The sequence below is a fragment of the Lissotriton vulgaris genome, chromosome 10 (assembly GCF_964263255.1).
Source record: "Lissotriton vulgaris chromosome 10, aLisVul1.2, whole genome shotgun sequence".
Classification (NCBI taxonomy): Eukaryota; Metazoa; Chordata; class Amphibia; order Caudata; family Salamandridae; genus Lissotriton; species Lissotriton vulgaris.
In genome coordinates this window covers 234,250,533-234,266,040 of record NC_141698.1, presented here as the reverse complement: position 1 = coordinate 234,266,040, position 15,508 = coordinate 234,250,533, and the positions used below count along the sequence as shown (strand labels likewise).

At 47.2% G+C, this 15,508-nt stretch overlaps 1 protein-coding gene across 1 annotated transcript in view; it reads left to right on the top strand.

Annotated features, from left to right (window-relative positions):
• Positions 1 to 15,508, top strand: part of ASB10 (ankyrin repeat and SOCS box containing 10) — a 337,635-nt gene that overhangs the window by 269,446 nt on the left and 52,681 nt on the right. The window lies entirely within an intron of this gene.

The following is a 15,508-nucleotide window of genomic DNA, read 5'->3' as shown; positions in this document are numbered from 1 at the left end:
TTTGCCTTGGATTCCTGCTGTTCTCCTGGACTCTGGAGACCCTTTTGCTGGGTCCCCTTTGCTTCACCTTCCTAAAGGACTTTATGAAGGACTTTTGGGGCCCTGGCGCCTGAGGAGCGCTTGGATTGTGCTTTTTGCTGGACTGGTGACCTTTGGTTGCCTTATAGCGCTAGGAGCGCTTTATTTTTCTGTTGTAGCGCTTGACTTGCTAATCTAGCGCTTTGGAGCGCTGTATTGCCCCCAAGCGCTTGAGAGTGCTTTATGTGTGCTTACAGCGCTAGGAGCGCTGTACTTTGCCCCACGCGCTTAATAAGCGCTTTTATTTTTATATTTATTTATCTCGAGGGAGCTCACCCCTCGGATAATGACTCCCCGCCTGCCTGCCTAAGCGGGGCTGCTGCGCTGCCCACAGCGACCCGGGAGTGGTTGGCCGGCTGGCCAATCCCAGCGCGACCGGCCAGAAGTCCCGCCCCGCAGCCCTGGAAGGGAGGAGGAAGGCACCCGGGAGATGGCGGCTGGTGTCGCCGGTGCGGGGCTCCCATTTCTGAGGGAGCCCCGGAGGAGCAGAGCAGTAGCGGAGGGGGTGCGAGGCCGGTGCCTGCCCCCGCCGCAGAGAGAAGAGAGGAGTGATGGCCGCTGCGGGGCTCCCGTGCCCGAGAGGGAGCCCCGAGAGAAGAGAGGACGCCGCAGAGAGACGGCGTGACGATGGAGCCTCCCCGCAGCAGGGCCGGAGAGTGAAGGGCTGCGGGGGGGGGGAAGCTCCGTGCGGTGCCGGTTTAAGGCACTTGAATCAGGGCAGCCCCGGATGGCAGTGGGCCGCCCCACCGTATTCTTATTTGGTCCACGATGGCCCTAGGGGGCAATTGGTTCTCGAGCCCCCCGAGGAGGGGCTCCGACGACCCCCCCACAGTTGTCTAGGGGGGCATAGTTGGAGCAGCAGGGCGGCCCCGGTTGGCAGCGGGTCGCCCCAACGTAGTAGAGCCCAGAGAGGCTCTGAAGGGGCATTTGATTTACGGGCCCAGCGAGGCTCAGAGGGCCATTTTTGTGTTTAGAGCCACGGAGGCTCTAGGCGACATACACGATTTACGAGCCCAGCGAGGCTCGAGGGCCATATTAGATAGAGGGGGCGTCGGGGCACATTGCCGGTACCCGCCCTCTCCTGCCTGCGAGTAATGTGTTTTGTAGAGCCTGTGAGGCTCCCACAGTGGGTGCAGTTTGCGCCCCAGGGTCAGTGAGGACCCTGTCGCAGTTTCTTTTCATGATTCCCCAGCTGCCCAGCAATTAGTGGGCAGCTGCACCGTTTAGGTCTTGGGATTGCCCAGGTGCCCAGCAAGTAGTGGGCACCTGCTACATTTAGGCTTGTGCTTGGACTGGCGCTGCATGGAAGCGCACCCTGACATTTGGACACAGGGCGTCTTAGCCCCAACAAGGCCAGTTGGCCTAGGGACTGCCACCGAGAGTGGCTTATGTAGGTTTTGCGCAATTGTATGGTTATTGCACCTCTGAATGTGATTTCTTGCATCATGTGTTATTCCTGCACCTCTGAATGTTTTTAGACATCATGTGATTTTTGCGCTATTGTATCGCTCTGGCACCTCTGAATGTTTTTATGCATTATGTGTCTTCCTTTTCCTTGCTCTGCACCTCTGAATGTATTTTTATTGCATCATGTGCTCTGTTCTGAACACCGCTGAATGTGTAGGTTTATGCATCATGTGTTTCTCTTGTCTTACACCTCTGAATGTTTTTATGCATCATGTGTCTTTCATTCCTGCGCTGCACCTCTGAATGTTTTAGGCATCATGTGTCTTCTTGCGCTGTACCCCTGAATGTATTTTATTACATCATGTGCTCTGTTCTGAACACCGCTGAATGTGTAGGTTTATGCATCATGTGTTTCTCTTTACTTTTACTCTGAATGTATAATTATGCATCCTGGGTAATGTGTTCTTTCCTAGACCCCTAAATGCTGTGTGATACTTAGGTGGTTGTTCTTTTTAGTGCAGGTGGTCCTGGTCCCCTGTGTGACATGCTCCTAAGGTGTTTAGGGTTGCGTAGGTGGTACTTACCTGTTACCAGTAGATACTGGTTGTGATTTCTAACTGTTACTTTGTGCTACAGTGATTTTATATCCTTTTATTCTAATGTCTGACAGTATTTCTATTACTAAAAAGTGTTGATTATGACAGTGGCCCATGTGGCCCTGTCTTGTAAAGAATCCCTTGTGAATATTGCCTGTGCCAGTTGGCACCATGTATTTTGTGTGATACTATCTGATATGTTTTTACAATACAAAAGTTATTTTATAATAACCTTGTGTGGAGTTCCTTTTGTGGTGTGCCTAGTATGTTGTTGATGTTGTGTGCTGGCGCAAATGCTTTACACATTGCCTCAGAGTTTAGCCTTACTGCCTGTGCCAAGCTACCAAGGGGGTGAGCAGGGGTTATCTTGGCATGTGACTTCCTTGCCTTGACTAGAATGGTGGTTTCTGCCTGGCTTTGGCGTCAGCCTTAGCCTACCAGAAATAGCCAGTTCTAACATTGTTGGTCAGCGGTGCGGATTTGGACTTGTGTTTGTGCAGTGCCACAGCGACAACTGGCTACATTACAAAACTCTGCAATTTTTTTCAGATAGTCACATGTTTGGGATTATTGTTTTTGATTTTTGTTTTTCATCAAGAGTGTCATTTTCAAATGTGTTCCTGCACTTTATGGTTAGTGGCAGATGAGAGAAATTGACAGGAGGCTCTAGGCGACATACACGATTTACGAGCCCAGCGAGGCTCGAGGGCCATATTAGATAGAGGGGGCGTCGGGGCACATTGCCGGTACCCGCCCTCTCCTGCCTGCGAGTAATGTGTTTTGTAGAGCCTGTGAGGCTCCCACAGTGGGTGCAGTTTGCGCCCCAGGGTCAGTGAGGACCCTGTCGCAGTTTCTTTTCATGATTCCCCAGCTGCCCAGCAATTAGTGGGCAGCTGCACCGTTTAGGTCTTGGGATTGCCCAGGTGCCCAGAAAGTAGTGGGCACCTGCTACATTTAGGCTTGTGCTTGGACTGGCGCTGCATGGAAGCGCACCCTGGCATTTGGACACAGGGCGTCTTAGCCCCAACAAGGCCAGTTGGCCTAGGGACTGCCACCGAGAGTGGCTTATGTAGATTTTGCGCAATTGTATGGTTATTGCACCTCTGAATGTGATTTCTTGCATCATGTGTTATTCCTGCACCTCTGAATGTTTTTAGACATCATGTGATTTTTGCGCTATTGTATCGCTCTGGCACCTCTGAATGTTTTTATGCATTATGTGTCTTCCTTTTCCTTGCGCTGCACCTCTGAATGTATTTTTATTGCATCATGTGCTCTGTTCTGAACACCGCTGAATGTGTAGGTTTATGCATCATGTGTTTCCCTTGTCTTACACCTCTGAATGTTTTTATGCATCATGTGTCTTTCATTCCTGGGCTGCACCTCTGAATGTTTTAGGCATCATGTGTCTTCTTGCGCTGCACCCCTGAATGTATTTTATTACATCATGTGCTCTGTTCTGAACACCGCTGAATGTGTAGGTTTATGCATCATGTGTTTCTCTTTACTACTACTCTGAATGTATAATTATGCATCCTGGGTAATGTGTTCTTTCCTAGACCCCTAAATGCTGTGTGATACTTAGGTGGTTGTTCTTTTTAGTACAGGTGGTCCTAGTGAGGTCCTGGTCCCCTGCGTGACATGCTCCTAAGGTGTTTAGGGTTGCATAGGTGGTACTTACCTGTTACCAGTAGATACTGGTTGTGATTTCTATTTGTTACTTTGTGCTACAGTGATTTTATATCCTTTTATTCTAATGTCTGACAGTATTTCTATTACTAAAAAGTGTTGATTATGACAGTGGCCCATGTGGCCCTGTCTTGTAAATAATCCCTTGTGAATATTGCCTGTGCCAGTTGGCACCATGTATTTTGTGTGATACTGTCTGATATGTTTTTACAATACAAAAGTTATTTTATAATAACCTTGTGTGGAGTTCCTTTTGTGGTGTGCCTAGTATGTTGTTGCTGTTGTATGCTGGCGCAAATGCTTTACTCATTGCCTCCGTGTTTAGCCTTACTGCCTGTGCCAAGCTACCAAGGGGGTGAGCAGGGGTTATCTTGGCGTGTGACTTCCTTGCCTTGACTAGAATGGTGGTTTCTGCCTGGCTTTGGCGTCAGCCTTAGCCTACCAGAAATAGCCAGTTCTAACATTGTTGGTCAGCGGTGCGGATTTGGACTTGTGTTTGCGCAGTGCCACAGCGACAACTGGCTACATTACAAAACTCTGCAATTTTTTTCAGATAGTCACATGTTTGGGATTATTGTTTTTGATTTTTGTTTTTCCTCAAGAGTGTCATTTTCAAATGTGTTCCTGCACTTTATGGTTAGTGGCAGATGAGAGAAATTGACAGGGCGGGACGCCAGTAGAGGGGGAGGTTCCCATAGATTAGGAATCCCTTGCTGGGTCCAGTGCCCATCCCTGGTCCTGTCCCTGTGTGGGTAGATGGAAGAGAGGGAGTGTGGAGGAGAAATGACTACCTTGGGAGGGTGGTTATCCCCTGAGTGTAGTGTGTGTGTCTGGATTCCCCAGTATGGTAGGATCCAGTGGTGGCAGCTTAAATGTGTCCAGTGCATGTGAAGTCCCATTCCCAGTTCCCAGAGTATGGTGCCTGGTGCTCAGTAAGTGGGTGACAGGTTGAGAGTCAGGGTCAGTGAGGAACTGTCTCACCAGTCTGGAGGGAGAGTGTGTGGATGAGTGGTGTCTTGAACTGGAGGAGTTGGTGTGAGTTTTTTTTTAAAGGAGCTTGCACGTGAGGTGTACCTCTGGTGGTGTGCAGGAGGTCCTGCAAAGGCACTGGACAAGAAGGTGGATGTCTGGCAGTGTGCTAGATGTCTTGCAGAGGCATTAGGAAGTGAACCTAAAAGTAGTTGCTTGTGTATCTGATGATCCTGTGAAGGGGAAGAGGTTCATGTGTAACCCAGCTAGGTCCCAGTAGTATGGTGGGGGTGTAGGGGCTCACGCCCTGTCTCAGTGGAGGCGGAGTGAGTGTGGGACGGTGTGTCCCACGTTGGCCGAAAACCCTATCTCAGGGCCTGGAGAGTTCCCTAAGGGAGCGCCAGGTCAGGGGCCTAAGCTGTACATAGGTCATTTGAGGAGGATCTTCCTGTGTCTCGAGGACGGGGAGTGTCTGTAACCAGAACTCAGGCGGTCCTAGTGTTGGGCAGTACCGCTCCTAAGTGGAGGGTACAGAAGTCCTGGCTCGCTGAGCATTTGACCGTCTAGAGTGCTTGACCATTTGTGGGGCCTCTGGAGGTCATTCCCCGAGGAAGGGGGAAAGCCAGGTTGGGGTTGTGGCCTGACCTGGAAGGAGTACTTAAGGAAAGTGTGTCACTGATACGCCGCTGGCGTGTGCTCTGTCTAGCCTGGGACATACTGAGAATTACCCTGTGATAGGGAGTACTGGAGGAGAGTGTGTCGCTGATACGCTGCTGGCGTGTGCTCTGTCTAGCCTGAGACATACTGGGCCTGTAGTCATGGAACTGGAAGGGGGTGCAGAGGGACGGTGTCCTTACTTCTGACCCCGGTACAACCTGAGGGTTTAGATCTTAGGTTGGGAGATTAGGAAACTTCTAGGTCAAGAGGAATCTCTGCCAAAGTGGATCAGCTGAAGAGACTGAGGTGGCTGCCCTTGCTGCGTGTTCTGGGGCTCACCTGTAGTTTGTTGTTTCCACTAAGGTAGAGGAAAGGGGACTTTGCTGTGTGCTGTGTCCTCCCACCTGCTTGAAGAGGAACTGTGCTGTGTGCTTTGTGCCTCAGAAATGAAATAGTTTCCAGGTGGTAGACCAGTGATGGAGCAAGGTCCTGATCTGGTAGGAGAATTGTGTTCTGGTGAGTGCTTCTCTGTGAGGGTGCGGGAACCCAGAAGTAGAGGTAGGGTGGGGCATTCTTGCCCGTGACCTCTGGTCAGCCTGAGGGTATGGTCTCTAGGTTGAAGGATCAGTGGTAGTTGTAGCTACACTGAGGAAGAGTGGAGAATGGCTATTGTGTGCCAGGGGTTACTGCCCCCCACTCTGTGGATTGGTTAAGACCTGTGAGATTTGGATGGCCTATGGCCTGGTCTTGGCCGTGGATGACTAGGGAGTACCAGTGGGGTATCCTAGTTGTGTCAGAGAGTTATTGTTTAGAGGAAACCATGTGGGTTCAGAGTGGCGTAGAACCGGAAGGTGTCCCTGCTGTGCGGGTCTGTGTCCGTGTTTTGTCGCCCAAAGCAGTGAAGCCCATCAGTGGAGTGATTGGTCTACCCTGCGTTTTGGCTGGAAGGGGGTTGTGTTGGACCCGGCCCTTTGGGCAGGTTCACCCCGAGACTTTTTGCTTTTTCCTAGCCTGTTTCTGGAACCTGGTGGTTGTGATTTTAGGCCGCTGCGCACTTTTTCACTGTGGTACAGTGTAAAGTGCTTGAGCTCTCTGTGTATGTGTGGTGAGTGACCTGCCCTCCCATAGGAATGAATGAGGAATATGTATGCCCATGGTAGTTCCTGATGTGTGGGGAGTGCAGGCGCGAGTTTGGTATGAGAGAACTCGTGAGACTGAATGCTGCGTAATGGTATATGCGGCATGACTGTGTCTAGTCTAGAAGTGCCACTTTTAGAAGTTGGCATATTTGTGTAGTTTATGTCTGGCGTGTGATTGGCTGGTGAAATGAAAGTTAGGCTTATAGAGCGCTGCAGTTGCCCTGAGGCATCCAGGCGCTGGAGCTAAACCAAACAAACCTGACCACTGAGGTTACTAGTTGTTGAACAGAAGGGTTTTAAGCTGTTTCCTGAAACTGGTGAGATTTGTATTGTTTCGCATCTGCAGAGGGAGGGTGTTCCACAGTTTGGCAACGTTGTATGAGAACGAGCGTCCTCCTGCTCTAGTTCTGAATATTCTAGGGATTTTGGCAAGTGTAGCAGTTGAGGAGCGTAGAGTTTTATTGGGTTGGTATGGGGAGATCAGGGAAGAGTTGATTTCTGGGCCCGTTCTCCAGAAAGTCTGGTGGGCGATGCAGAGAGCCTTGAACTTTACTCTGTCCCTGACAGGCAGCCAGTGTAGAGTTTTTAGGCCGGATTTTATTGAGGTCCTCCGAGGGATTCCCAGGAGCGCCCGGGCAGCACAGTTTTGAGTGCGCTGAAGTTTTTGTAGAGTATAGTCCGGGGCTCCAAGATAAAGGGCATTGTTGAAATCCAGCCGTGATTCGTGAGCCTGGTCCAGGAGTGCCTGGGCCTGCTTGTGGATTGACTGTCTGGTTTGAGGGTGACAGGGGCTGGAGAGCCCAGGAGGTTGTCTGAGTCAGCCCATGGATGAAAGGCAGCATCTGCTGCCAGGGAAGTGGGAGGAGATGGCACCTGATAGTGAAGGGCTGTGCCTGACAAACCACAATGCTGGCTCCACCCTCCGCTGGGCGACTGTCACCTCTGTCCCTGATACTGACAGGACTTCCCTATAACCAGTTCTAGCTGGTTCTCAGACTGCCTACACAAAGACTTCAAAGACTTTTCTGTGTATAAGAAGGGACTGTGTCCCCTTCCAAATTGTTCTTGTTTCCAACTTAAATCTACCAGGGGCGGGCCCTGCCCAGCCCCTGGAAGCCTGGAGGACTTCGGGGGGACCCCTCTGCCCTGCCTGGGCTGATGGGGGGACTTGGCTTTGCCTTGGATTCCTGCTGTTCTCCTGGACTCCGGAGACCCTTTTGCTGGGTCTCCTTTGCTTCACCTTCCTAAAGGACTTTATGGAGGACTTTTGGGTCCCTGGCGCCTGAGGAGCGCTTGGATTGTGCTTTTTGCTGGACTGGTGACCTTTGGTTGCCTTATAGCGCTAGGAGCGCTTTATTTTTCTGTTGTAGCACTTGACTTGCTATTCTAGCACTTTGGAGTGCTGTATTGCCCCCAATCGCTTGAGAGCGCTTTATGTGTGCTTACAGCGCTAGGAGCGCTGTACTTTGCCCCACGCGTTTAATAAGCGCTTTTATTTTTATATTTATTTATCTCGAGGGAGCCCACCCCTCGTATAATGACTCCCCGCCTGCCTGCCTAAGCGGGGCCGCTGCGCTGCCCGCAGCGACCCGGAAGTGGTTGGCTGGCCGGCCAATCCCAGCGCGACGCGCCGGAAGTCCCGCCCCGCAGCCCGGGAAGGGAGGAGGAAGGCGCCCCGGAGATGGCGGCTGGTGTCGCCGGTGCGGGGCTCCCATTGCTGAGGGAGCCCCGGAGGAGCGGAGCAGTAGCGGAGGGGGCGCGAGGCACATTGCCGGTGCCTGCCCCTGCCGCGGAGAGAAGAGAGGAGTGATGGCCGCTGCGGGGCTCCCGTGCCCGAGAGGGATCCCCGAGAGAAGAGAGGATGCTGCAGAGAGTTGGCGTGACGATGGAGCCTCCCCGCAGCAGGGCCGGTGAGTGAAGGGCTGCGGGGGGGGAGCTCCGTGCGGTGCCGGTTTGAGGCACTTGAATCAGGGCAGCCCCGGATGGCAGTGGGCCGCCCCACCGCATTCTTGTTCGGCCCACGAGGGTCCCGGGGGGGCATTTGGTTCTCAAGCCCCCCGAGGAGGGGCTCCAATGACCCCCCCCACAGTTGTCTAGGGGGGTATAGTTGGAGCAGCAGGGCGGCCCCGGTTGGCAGCGGGTCGCCCCAATGTAGTAGAGCCCAGAGAGGCTCTGAAGGGGCATTTGATTTACGGGCCCAGCGAGGCTCAGAGGGCCAATTTTTGTGTTTAGAGCCACGGAGGCTCTAGGGGATATACACGATTTACGAGCCCAGCGAGGCTCGAGGGCCATATTAGATAGAGGGGGCGTCAGGGCACATTGCCGGTGCCCGCCCTCTCCTGCCTGCGAGTAATGTGTTTTGTAGAGCCTGTGAGGCTCCCACAGTGGGTGCAGTTTGCACCCCAGGGTCAGTGAGGACCCTGTTGCAGTTTCTTTTCATGATTCCCCAGCTGCCCAGCAATTAGTGGGCAGCTGCACCGTTTAGGTCTTGGGATTGCCCAGGTGCCCAGCAAGTAGTGGGCACCGGCTACGTTTAGGCTTGTGCTTGGACTGGCGCTGCATGGCAGCGCACCCTGACATTTGGACACAGGGCATCTTAGCCCCAACAAGGCCAGTTGGCCTAGGGACTGCAACCGAGAGTGGCTTATGTAGGTTTTGCGCAATTGTATGGTTATTGCACCTCTGAATGTGATTTCTTCCATCATGTGTTATTCCTGCACCTCTGTTTTTAGACATCATGTGATTTTTGCGCTATGGTATTGCTCTGGCACCTCTGAATGCTTTTATGCATTATGTGTCTTCCTTTTCCTTGCGCTGCACCTCTGAATGTATTTTTATTGCATCATGTGCTCTGTTCTGAACACCGCTGAATGTGTAGGTTTATGCATCATGTGTTTCCCTTGTCTTACACCTCTGAATGTTTTTATGCATCATCTGTCTTTCATTCCTGCGCTGCACCTCTGAATGTTTTAGGCATCATGTGTCTTCTTGCGCTGCACCCCTGAATGTATTTTATTGCATCATGTGCTCTGTTCTGAACACCGCTGAATGTGTAGGTTTATGCATCATGTGTTTCTCTTTACTACTCCTCTGAATGTATAATTATGCATCCTGGGTAATGTGTTCTTTCCTAGATCCCTAAATGCTGTGTGATACTTAGGTGGTTGTTCTTTTTAGTACAGGTGGTCCTAGTGAGGTCCTGGTCCCCTGCGTGACATGCTCCTAAGGTGTTTAGGGTTGCGTATGTGGTACTTACCTGTTACCAGTAGATACTGGTTGTGATTTATAACTGTTACTTTGTGCTACAGTGATTTTATATCCTTTTATTCTAATGTCTGACAGTATTTCTATTACTAAAAAGTGTTGATTATGACAGTGGCCCATGTGGCCCTGTCTTGTAAATAATCCCTTGTGAATATTGCCTGTGCCAGTTGGCACCATGTATTTTGTGTGATACTATCTGATGTGTTTTTACAATACAAAAGTTATTTCATAATAACCTTGTGTGGAGTTCCTTTTGTGGTGTGCCTAGTATGTTGTTGCTGTTGTGTGCTGGCGCAAATGCTTTACACATTGCCTCCGAGTTTAGCCTTACTGCCTGTGCCAAGCAACCAAGGGGGTGAGCAGGGGTTATCTTGGCGTGTGACTTCCTTGCCCTGACTAGAATGGTGTTTTCTGCCTGGCTTTGGCGTCAGCCTTAGCCTACCAGAAATAGCCAGTTCTAACAATGGGTGAATGACTAATCTGTGTGAATGTCTGTATCAGTCTGCCAGTTGATGTGTAAGTGTATGCATCGGTTGGTGAGTAGCTGTATAAGTGTCTATATGGATTAATGATTGGTTGTCTGGGTACCTGAATGGGTGCCTGAGTGTTTGTATGGGTGGGTGGGGGTGGGGGTGGCTCCTTGCATGGATGTGTGAGGGGGTGATTACTGGGTGTATGGGTTCATGAGTGCGTCTGAGAGGGGCTGTATGGGTGAATCAGTGTACGTATGGCTGTGTTGGTGAGTAAATGGAAGTTTAAGTGGTATATGTAGGTGTAACTACATATGTAAAAGGCAGTATATGTGAGTGTTGGAGTACATTACTGACTATATGTGAGAACGAGTGATTGAGAGAGTGGCTGTATGGATCAGTGTGTGCTTGTGTCAGTGATTTTAGAAGAGAGTGAGTATGTGTTAGTATTGGTATGAATAAGTGAGATGGTGTGTGTATAACTGCATAGGTGAGTAGATGGCAGTGTGATTGAGTCTTTTAAAAAAAATGTTGTTATCATTTGAACTTTATGGGTGATTAGTGGTGTGTGGGTGTCTGTATGGGTGTATGAGTGGATATATCAGCAGCTGTAAGTGAGTGACTGAGTGTGTGAGTGAGTGAGTGGATGTGTGAATAGACGTATGAATCAGTGAGTGGGTATATGAAAGTGTATATTAGGGTATGAGACGGTGCATCAGATATTAAGTAGATGATGTCATCAGTGATGTCATTTGAGATGTCACCAGTGATGTCATCAAAGATATCACTGAACGTGAAGTAGTGTGGCTCACTGGTTAGAGGCGGCAGACCCGAGAGCAGAGGACGGCCCAGGACCAGGGTTTGATTCCCGGCGCGGCTGGTTTCTGGACCAGGGTCAGCGGACTCGATAATTCTCTCGCCTCGGTGCCCACTCTGATCAGCGATCACACTCGGCAACTCTGGGCATTAGCTTGCCTCATCTTCACTAACTGCCCCACCAGACCGCCGGGGATGCCTGGTCTCACCCTGGAGATACCCACTAAGGGACCATCTCTCAGGGAAGCCAGGAAGGGTTTCGCAGCGGACGAAGCGCCTTGGGACCCTCCGGGCAAGTAGTGCGCTATATAAATGCCTATGCATACATACTATACATGCATCATGTCATCAGTGATGTAATATGTGATGTTATCAGCAGTGCATTGCAGGGGTGCAAGTTATAGTTAGCTCAGCTAACTACAACAGCTGAATTTCTCTGGTTTTGTATGAGTGAAATGTCAGCTTAACTATAATGTCCCTAAAACTTGTGTTTTTTTTGTAAATATCTAAGGTTTTTTAAATGATAATTCCTAACTATAACGTCCCTGAAATCTGTTTTTTTCAGTGAATTTCTGAGGTTTTGTAATGCTAATCCCTAATTCCAATGTCTGTGAAACCTGTGTTTTTTCAGTGAGTTATTTAAGGTATATAAACCATTTTATTTATGAAAAGATGCTTTAACTATTTTTTCTTTTTTTTTGCTATGATATTCAATGTATTTATATAAACTTTTAAAATAATTATAATCAATTTTTAAAAATATATATAACATGCCTGATTAAAGATTTATAGTGTTATTTATTTGAATTAACATTGTTTTATTGTTTCTAATTTTGTACAGTGTGATATTATATAATAGAATTTTTTATTCAAAAAGAAAATTATGTATATTTTTAGGCTTTTTTTGTAACAATTTTTGCTAAAATACATTTTCTATGATTGCTTTTAACAGTTTGAGATTTGTTTTGTTCTTTTATTATGATAAGTAGCTTCTTTATATATTTATTTAATTTTCAAAAACGAGTCGCGCACCATACGTAAACCTACGAAGTCGGTGCATGGATAGTTATACAAATAGCACTCTAAAATACATATTTAGAACAAAGCAATATGTTTTTTTCACAAAGAGGTTTTTGACTTAGTACATAAAAACAGAAATAAAGAAGTTATAAATGTGTTCTAAAATGTTTTTAACAGATTTCTCTGGATGCCATGGTATTGCCTATAGGCCTGGGTGGAAAACTGCGCTACTCTTGCCTAGTTTGCGCAACTACGCGCTACGCAAATTGCACGTAGCACAGTGCAAAAACGCGTAGCAGGCATTTTTTGCTTGCTCGCGGTCCTCAACGTCAAGTTGGAGACGACGAGCTAGCAAAATGACATCCCAGCAAGACTTTTCCTCATTCGCGATCAGCAGCATCAAGTTGCCGATCGTGAGTGTGGAAAATAAACCTCCCGGCGAGATTCTCAACGCAGGGAGGTCAGGTTTCTCATTGCGAGTGGTCATATGCACGCGACCGCTCGTGATGAGCAACTATTAGTCCGTGTTGAGAAAACTGCAGTTCGAGTACAAATCTACTCGAGCGGCAGAAAACGACCGATTGCACTGTGCAAGATGCCGTTTGTACTGATTGCACAGTGCTGACAAGCATCCGGCATTGTGCAATTATTGTGAACAGCATTTCCCTACTGCACCACGCAGGTCGCATAGTGCTACGCGTTGATCGCGTAGTGTGAAGTGCACTTTGCGTAGCTAGCGTAGCGCTACTACGCGAACTATGGCCAGGGTTAATCACGTACCGGTCACAGATCTAAGCATTGGATTTGTGAATCCGTTGCACCAGTGTGAACCTAAAACACATACTTACACTGAAATATATATTTTAAACAAAGAGGTTTATTAATCAATCCAAAAAAGTTGTATTAGTATTCTTGTCCAATATTTTTAAGATGTTTAAAACACATTTTTACGTATGTGGCACCATTGCGCACCAGATGCGTAGGAGTTGCAAATCCTGCTGGCACGTATTTCCTGGATCGCATGGGCGTCGCAACTCTGGTTTAATTTGTAAAAGTATGGAATATGAATATTTCAAGATTAAATATCTGTTTTGCATAAAGACTTTCCATTGAAATATTTTGAAACACAATATCCTATTAGTAATTTTCAGTTTTATATTACATTTAGTACATTTTACAGGTGTGGGACACATACGCGAAGGATGCTGGGCCCCTAGGCGAATCCATGTGACATAGAAAGAAAGCTTGCACAAGAAAGCTTGTCGTTGGTTGAAGAGCTGAGCTTTTCATTCTCTTGGTGGGTGGAACCAACACCTGTTCCAATTCTTTCATTTTGGGTGTGTCTGCCTTTAAACTACCTTTTTTGTAGGCTCTCCTAATTCTTTATTTTTTTGGTGTTCTTCATTTTTGAATATCAAAAATGGCATCAGAGTTTCTTGAAGAGCAGCAGGAGGAGATGGAAGAGGTTGAGGAGTCAGTAAAGAAGCAGAAGGAAAGTATTTGTGTGGGCTTTTTTTTACTGTCCCGGAGGCATAGAAGGTCGATGCTTTGAAGGTTACCTTCACAATCTGCCAGAAAGTCCTCTCCAGAGGATCAGAGAAGAAGTACTCATGTGGTACTTTTTAAATTAAGAAGCACCTGGAGACGATCCACTCTGTTTGTCACGCACGAGGGGTGATGGAGCACCAAAAAAGAGAGCAAGCAGCCAGTGATGATGGAAGTCAACCATCTACTTCTGCAGGGGTTGTATTGACCACTCCACAACCTCTTATTGTTCCGGAATTGGTGGATGCAGTCATCCACTGTCCAAAATGATTGACGACTCTTTGTGTTGGAGAGTTCTCCATTGATGCCATCAAGGCTCTTCTGAAAGCACATAAGTGCTAATTTATTTTTTGGGAAGTTCTCTTGCTTGTGTTTCTTCATTTAAAAGAAACACCACAGTTGAACTCTTTAACTTTTATTTTTTATGTAATTGTTTTTTTAAAACAAACAAAAAATAAACACATTTCAGAATACAAAACAAATACAAAATTGTTCAGTAAAAAAACAGATCACATGGAACCAACTATACTAGGTAAAAATAGAAAAATTGTATCTAGTGAAAGTGATTGCTTGTATAAATGTGTGTGTGATGAATGTTAGGGTTGTGCATAAGTAGTGACTTAGTGAATGGATGAGCGCATGCATAATAAGTAAGTGAATGAATGACTGAAAGAATAGTGCTTGGGTAATTTGATATGTGCATAATTAGTAGCAGAGTGAATGGATGACTGTATGCATAATACCTGAGTGAATGGTTGAGTCTCAGCGTAGTGCTTGAATGATTGCTTGAGTGCATTCATTCAATCTCTCAAATTCTGCAATATCCTTACATTAAATGAACCATGCTGTGGGAAAGCTATAACACCATCATCCTTTCTGTATTCCACCCAGTTGTCTAACCAAGTACACGTATGGTATCCTCGCTCCAACATCATATCGGAAGCAGGCGTTCTTGGAGGTGGGATAGGAATTCCCTCTCTAGTCACTATTGGTTTGTCCTTTTTAACAAAATTCTTTATTTTCTTAAGCAACTTTATTTTTCCCTGAATTTTTACACTAATGTATCTCTGCAAAACAATCAAGGAAACCTTTCTGTAATTCTACTTATTCTATTTGTCAGTTCTCGTCCTATACCAGCACGGCTCACACCAACCGTCCAATTTGAGCTTACTTCATGACCGCTGCCTGACCAATGTCAGCGCGGCCTTTTTGTAACATCAGTATTACTCCTGCTACTGACCCTCCCTTTGAAAAATAATACGGCAATGTATTTCTTAGTTCTCCTAATCAAATTTCTTGTTAGAAACAACATAAAACAATGCTACCTTGTCTGCTCCACTAAATAAAGAGATGGTTTTCACCTTTTCAAAAATAAATTTGTCACTTCAAGCAAGAATAATGACCAGCATTATTTTACATTTCAAACAAGCTACAGGTGGACTTAGTAGTCCTCTAGGGATAAGGCCAAAGTTTTGCAAGAGGGCTTTTTGGTGTAAAAAGAGGTCTTGGTACTCCTCTGGGGATTAGGCTAGAGATTTGGAAGTGGACCTTTTGCTATTTCAGATACTCTACTCAAATACGAAATTGTCCCTAAATATAACACCTACAGCCTTCCACCGTACAGTATTATAACAACAGACTAAGTACTTTTGCAGTGGGATTTTTTTTATCCACACACTTCTGCCTACTTCAGGCTATGTTTCCTTCCCGGAATTTCTTAGGTACCTCCGTAACTGTTCTTCTAGACAACATAGAACAAAACGCTAACTTTTCTTGTTTAGAACATATAATCAATAATTATTACCAAACTAAACAATAATTAAACCTTCCTCTGCTATCAGAAAACTGATATATTGTC